The sequence below is a fragment of the Pleuronectes platessa genome, chromosome 18, assembly GCF_947347685.1.
Source record: "Pleuronectes platessa chromosome 18, fPlePla1.1, whole genome shotgun sequence".
In the NCBI taxonomy this organism is placed as follows: Eukaryota; Metazoa; Chordata; class Actinopteri; order Pleuronectiformes; family Pleuronectidae; genus Pleuronectes; species Pleuronectes platessa.
The window spans coordinates 6,883,900-6,891,246 of NC_070643.1; positions in this window are offsets into that span (position 1 = coordinate 6,883,900).

The window sequence follows — 7,347 nt, forward strand, 5'->3', positions numbered from 1 at the left end:
AAACAAGCGACAAACACACAAGGACTTTCTCTTTTTCTATCTGTCCACCCCGGTCATAACCTCGTATTTTTTGTCTTGACCACAGCCCTCTGTGTAGCAGCTCCTCTCTCTCCTCTTCTAGCTGTGTCTGTGTTTCTCTACTAAGCACATCACCATTTGGTGCTCCTCCTACTGTGATTGTTTGAGCCCTCACAATCCCAGTCTTGATTATGGTATAATTTTGACACTGTACACTGAGTCTTACTCTCTGTCATCAGTTAAATGATGTGTTTATTTGTTCTGTCTGGAACTGGAACCTTAAAGCCCTGTCGGTGCAAAGATACAACACCATATATTTATTTTACTTTCAAAGCATCCCATATCTTGTTTATTTGAGTCGAGTGACGTTGCATGAATACAGACAAAGTTGAAGGATTTGCCAGGATTGGTCATCAAAGTAGTTTCTTATTCCAAATCATAAATGTTTAACACACTAGAACTTTGAAAGTTATCAGAAAGAATTACCCAGGTTCATATTGAGGGGTTATTGTTGAGTGCTGCATATTCAGCACCATATGCTGTGTGTGGTCTACAGCAGGATGTGCAGGGAATAAGGATGGAGATATGCAAAGCATCGTTCCTTAATGAAAAGAACATACAGGGCAAAGTTTGGCTGGGTTTCCACTGTGGTTTGGCTGGAGACCAGCAGGGATGCCAGGCTGCGGAGGCACACAGCTGTTCCATTTGGCCGTTTTGCCGATAGAGATCAGACTGCCATATAACTGCAAGTACCAGTACATGTTACCTGAACATGTATCTCAATCAGTCGGTTAAAGTAATGTCAAGTTTACCTGGCACAGTGAAAAGTCAGCACATGCACCACTATGATTTGAAAAATGTTCCAACCTCCATAGTGGTCTGGCAGTCTGATAGTTTAATATCCTTGGAAATATACTCATCACTCTTCTAGGTGGCTCCTCCATCACCCCCCTACAATAACTCTCCCTACCCCCACTTAATGTGAAATAGCTGCTTCTTTGAGAAAAAGCTGAATGGTCAGGCCTACGTACATTGAAAATAAATTGGGATCGAAGCAAACTTATAAGTGCACATCAGCAGGACTCATGGTGGCATGGCAAACATATATAGTAGAGTACAAGGACGATGAATGTTCTAATAATAGCTCATTGTGTGTTTTATTATTTGGCTGGCAGTAGTCCCTAACAAATGTAGTGCTGCTTTTCCTTTTCGAGTTACATTCATTCCAAACTACAATACCTTGCTCTGCAAAGGAAAAAATGGGCTCGGGGCGAGTGCCGCAGACTGGGTGAGGACGTCGGAAAGTATTGAGAGACAGATTACCACATTATAGAATTTGGTGTTTTCATAGGTTGACAAAAAGAAAATGTTTGAATTATGGCAGCATAATCCAAACGATAAACTTATGAGTGGATACAATCATTATTATTTGCAGCCATAGATCTTAAGCTCAAACGGACATCCCAGCATTACAATGTAAATCATAGCGTCCCCAACTGAGTAACCTCAGTTACCACTTCATCAACGGTTTTATGTGAGAGAGTAGAGGACTTTATCACTGTAGTCCAGTTAAAGCTTTGTTATCTTCTTCAGGGCTTCCTGTTCCATTATGCTGCGTTACCCACATTATTACAGAGATATTGGACGCCAGCCGCTGGATAGCGTTGCTCACCATTTGGGTTCAAGAGAAAGTCAGACAGAAAAACACTGCAGAGCTGAGCTCAGCAGAGTTGCAGCCATGTTAGAGATAATTAGTGAATGTCTGAATACCTCGCAGGTTGAGATGACTGCTAATCAGCTCCACACACTTGCTTGCACGTTCTGGATTTAAAAGCTGCCTGGCGTATTGAAAGACCGCCCTGTGCTGAGAGAGACAGCCATGACTTTCCTCAGCTCAATCATCAGTTCTGCAAGAACAGCGATCCCTCACCCTGCCATCCATTTTTCACCCTCTCCTTATCAGCCTCCCTCTATCCTCACTCTATCTCCAGCCAACTTCATCCGCCTTCACTCTCCCATTTATGACTTTTCCCTTCACTTTCCATCTCAATGTCGCAATGCTGTCTTTCTCATATATCATGGCACCCTTGCTCGTTTCCCCCGTCACCGGTCTCATCCTCTCTTCTCTTCCCTCTCCCCAGTTTCTCATTATATCCACTCTTACTCACTAACCAGCTCTCCTCTCTCGTTCTTTCTGCTCCGACCATTGACCGCTGCCTATCGCTCGCACCTCTGCTCATTTATCACCTTTTTGTCTCGAACTTGCCAGGATGGACCTGGTAAACAAGTGGGAGTGAAAGAAGGAGGGAGGGAGTGAATGAAAGAATAAATAAAAGAGGAGAACTCAAAGGAAAGTGAGTGGAAGAAAAGCACTATTTACACTTATAACAAGCACATATTATATCAAGTGTATTGAGAGCAATACTCAGCATTTAGTTTGGTGGATGGCTTCTTTTTTCTTTTCTTTTAACCTATTCCAATATGCAGAGTGACTGTATTCTCTAATATAAGTTGCAAATGTTAGCATGTTCAGCTCAACAGGTTGTGTTTTAAGTAGAGCATGTACTGTATATTCTAGTATTAATTTGAAGCTAGTCCTGGATCCTATTCAGCTAATGCTCAAGGTTCTGTCCTGATCTTAATTAGATTTAACTGTAAATGTAACTGATGTTACCTGAGCTAGCGCTATATTTGCGAAAACAAGACGGTTATTACTCATCCTAAAAACGCAAAATTGTGAACAGCAAATAGGTTTTAGCCACAGGCTGAGTGATGTTTCTGTAGTCAAGCTCTCCAGTAGCAAAATCCTCAACATCTTGCCTGTGTTTGAACACCGAAGGATTAAATCTGAAATCCATGGATGTTGATGCCTTATCCATGATCTCAAAGTACTGCTGTCGGTACATTTCTTCTGGTGTTTGAAAGTCGTGTGGCAGCCCCCCTCTGTCTTCTAGGCAGCGGGGACTTTTTCTCAGTCTTGAAACAGTTGGGCTCTCCAGGTTCTGCAGGTGGCTGCATGTACAGCTGGTTCTTTTCGAGTGCAGCACTGACAATTTCCATTCAAGAGTTTTAAGCAAGACTTTCAGCTTGTAAAAGCAGGCCATTCACTTTTACCTCCGGCCTCCCCTTTGTCGTCTAAACACAGATCCTCGAGGAATTCCATTAGCGCGCTGTAGTTGGCAGCAATGGATTGTAAGGAGGCCCCTTTCAAAGTAAAGCACATCGGGGCACAGGGCGGTCAAAGACGGTGCTTCTTTGACGCGAACTCATGGAACCATGCAAGATTCATTTAGCAAGTTTCTGGTTAATGTTATCAATTCACAAGATATGTGCAGAGTGGAGGCAGCTCAGGGCTCCTGCACATGAGCCTGCAGACCCATTCTTATGCCAGACACATTTGACCCACATTTCCTGATTGGTAGTGAGAGTCTCATCAGGACATCTTTAAATTGCTGGAAAAGTGTGTCTCCTGTTGTTTTGGATGTCTCATAAATTCCAAGAAGAAGCTCCTCTGACTCCAGATTTTCAGTCACAACATGAAAGCAGACGGACACCGGCTTATTGATCGGGATGTCGTCTATCTCGTCCATAATTACTGAGAAAATCTTAATTTCTTCACTCTGCGTTCTCAAGTATGTCATGGACCATCATTTTAGTCACTTTGCTTAAGATATCATGAGATAGCCACTTGCCTGCAAGTTGCTGCAAGCCAGCCATGAGTGGAACTCTGGGATATCCTGAGCAAGCAAATTTAGCAACTGGGTCAAGTCTGTCTCTAATGGACAATCTCTGATCCGAAACATATTGGATGGAGGAAAGAATACAACAAAGCTTGCCTTGCCTTGCATCAGCCATCTGTTTTTGCTTCCAGGCAGGAATAGAAGCAGCCACGTTAACACCTGCGTTAGCAGTAGCAACGATGCTAACAGCAGCTCCATGCAGGTTTGACTTTGCAGAGTCTGAATCGTTCCAGCGCTTTAGCCCAAATGGAAAAACCATCTCTAACAAAGGTTTCAAAGACTTTTAAGAAGCTCATGGCAAAAAGGTTAGCTTTATTTTGGTTGACATAGCGACAGGTATCTTTTTAAGCTAAAAGAAAAGCCCCAAAACATTTTCACACTAAACCCTAGCTTGACAGGTGTAACAAGGGGATAGGGCTTTGTTATAGGTCCATTAAAAATCTTTTAAAAGTGGTTGACTAAATTGTGGTAGCAAAATTACATGATAAAAAAGTTCTATGAGAGTTAACGTAGGACGCCCTTATGTTTGTGCCCGTCTTCCTGTGGTGTAACCTGTTTACTGTACTGCAATGGTGTACAACTATAGGGAATCATGACATCACTGATGGTGACGTCATGGTCAATCATCAAACGCTTTTTCAAGGTTTCCACCAAAGGAGGAAGTAAAGCTAATTAGATTAATCCACGCACCAGTCTCTCAAACCGTAAAATGTGTAAAACGTGTGACTAGTAAGAAGAGAGATTAGAAGAAAAGCCTGTGTAGGATGAATAAATGACTCCAGTGTTGTGGTTGGCCATTAACTCCCGTTTGTTTTAGATAGAAACCATTTTGAAAAAGGCAGAGAAGTGCTTCCCACACAAACAAAGAGAAAGAGACTAAAAGAGAAGACTTGTGATTATATGAAGTTTATGATGCTACTTGTGATTGATCAACACAAACTGTTCTGTTCTAAGTTTCTCAATAAACCGGTTGCACAGGGATAAAAATCAGCGGGACGTAAATCTGATGTAGTGGGTGATAAAGTACAAATGTGCTTTAAAGCTATAATAGCACTGAACCTCAAGTGGTATTACTTTCCACTGGTCTAATCCAAGTGCACATACACACTCACTTAAAACACTGGCTCACGCACAGAGCCCATTCTCCGGCTGGCTGGGGACCAAACTGTCACACGGAGGGAAGCAGCAGAAGGCGGGTCTGGCTCCAACAGCTCGGTCTCCGTCTATCTGAGGCTGCAGGAGGCGACTCAACAGCTGCTCACGGTGCACATCCAATGAGCCGTGTGAGAATATGGAGACTGAGACGGACAGACAATCCTAAAGACGGACAAACAGAGGCAAAGAGGGGAGCGGGAGGGGGAGGGACGATGAGTCAGAGGGAGTAAAACTGGAGGAGACAGGAGAGAGGAGATTATTACACCCTGTGGATCTCAAAACTCCAAGTTCATTTCAGTACGATGGGATATTTGAATGTTAATAGGATTCTCGGTTGGGTGGCATTGTCTTGATTTGAGTTCATCATTGGAGGAGTGAATATTGACATATATTCTGTGTCTGGGAGAAGTACTCCAGCTTCCTCCCTCAGTCCAGACATTCAGATTAGGATTAGTTTGAGACCCTCAAACTGACTGTAGGAGTGGACAGTTGTTTGTCTGTATCGTGAAAAGAAACTTTTCTCTGGCCGATCGTCAGCTGGGATTGGCTCCAACTCCCTCCGCAACCCTCAAAGGTTCAGGGTTAGAATAGATAATGGATGACCGGATGGAAGGATATTGACGTAGCAAAGTATGTGTAAAGTAAAGTTGTGAATACATTTGACAGTGGCCCAATAATGTCTGCTTCTTGTACCAAACATTCTTTGCTGCAGGTAACAACCTTGGATGTGCTCGGCTATCACTACGTGTATGAATGTTTAGCACCCAACGGATAAATGTGTAAGATTGACTTAATCTAATTTTAAGAAATGTTCCAGTTGTGCTGTTTTTGTTCCACAAACATCACCTTGAGTTTCTCAGTAACCTCAGCCTTAAACCCGACTCCTGCTCACCCCATCTCCATGTGCCAACCGAACGTTACCATGCTGTCATCGCACTTTGTTCACACTAGTTTGCCTGTGATGTAGATGACTGGACGAGTAACTTCTGAAAACCTTGAACTACTTACCACATAAGGCCCGACACATAGTAAAGAAAGGGACCTTTTATACTTATGGCGTATGTTTGTACTGTACGTTTCAGCAAATAACCAAGAAGCATGGATTTTCAGCAGAATAATGGAGTCAGTGTATTACGTACAATCATGTCTGTGTTGTCCATTTTGATGTTAATGGGATAAAACCTGTTCATGAGGGCTAGCATGACTCTGCTATCGTTCACATCCATGGTACACCTACACACACACACACACACTCACACCCGCACACACATGCACACACTCCTGTCTTTCTATGGTTGTGAGGACACTCATTGACACGATGCATTCCCTAGCTCACAACTAAATGTCTACACCTAAATTAATTTGATCCTGAGCACTAAAACCAATGAATTTGTGAGGACCAGCTAAAATATCCTCACAAGGTTAAGATAGTCCCCTCACAACTATAAAGACAAGTACACACACACACACACACAAACACATGTATATAATATTTCTATGAAAATATAAATGTCTAATTATGTATTAACACAGAAAAAAATTAAAGTATTTTCAAAGCACCATTCATGTTTCTTGGCGTTTACTCTACATTCACTCTACATTCACACAGATACACAAACTCTACCACCTATACACTAGAATATACACGTGAGGCCAATTCTGAAATAATTTCTTAATGAATATCAGAGAAAATTCCTCCAAAACAATTTCTGTAGTATAAAAAAATATTTTTTTTCAGTTTCTTATCATTTCGTAACACTTCTGTAGCTTTCATTCACAGTGCATTAGATATATTATTATATCCACCAGCAAATGGAATGTCGTCGTTACTGAAGATCGAATTTCAAGTTACCAAATGGACTTTAAACTATTAATGTCCCAGTTGAAGACTGAACTTTGGATAACAGTAAATTAACTGGGTTTTAGACGACTGGCCAGACAAGCACCGTTGGCAGATTAACCCTTACAACCCATGCTTCTATCCCCTGGTCCTGCAGGTTTTTGCATACAGCAGATTATACATGACAGCTTCCAAATAGTTTGGTAGGTGCCTCAAAATGCGAAACCTAAGTCAATGCAAGACTTTGTGTTTGTCGGATAAGTTGTGGTGATTTAACCAAAGATAAATCTACTGAGGAATATGTATCACGTCATGATAATGTCAGCTGATCAGTAATATACTTTAATAATAATAATAATGTTTATATATATTTATACTGTAAGTTGCAAGTGCTTTACAAAGAGAATATAACACCAGACCGGCAGACAAACAGCAGACTAAAGCCAGGTTAGGCAATTAGTTTAGCTAAGGCTAAAAGAACACTTCTAAAGCCTCTTGATTACCGCATTGCATTTATTTTGTTTACTCTCAATATGAACACAAAAAGCAGTAGTGAGGAACAGTGACTTCCTGGTAATAATATAATTCCTTAGC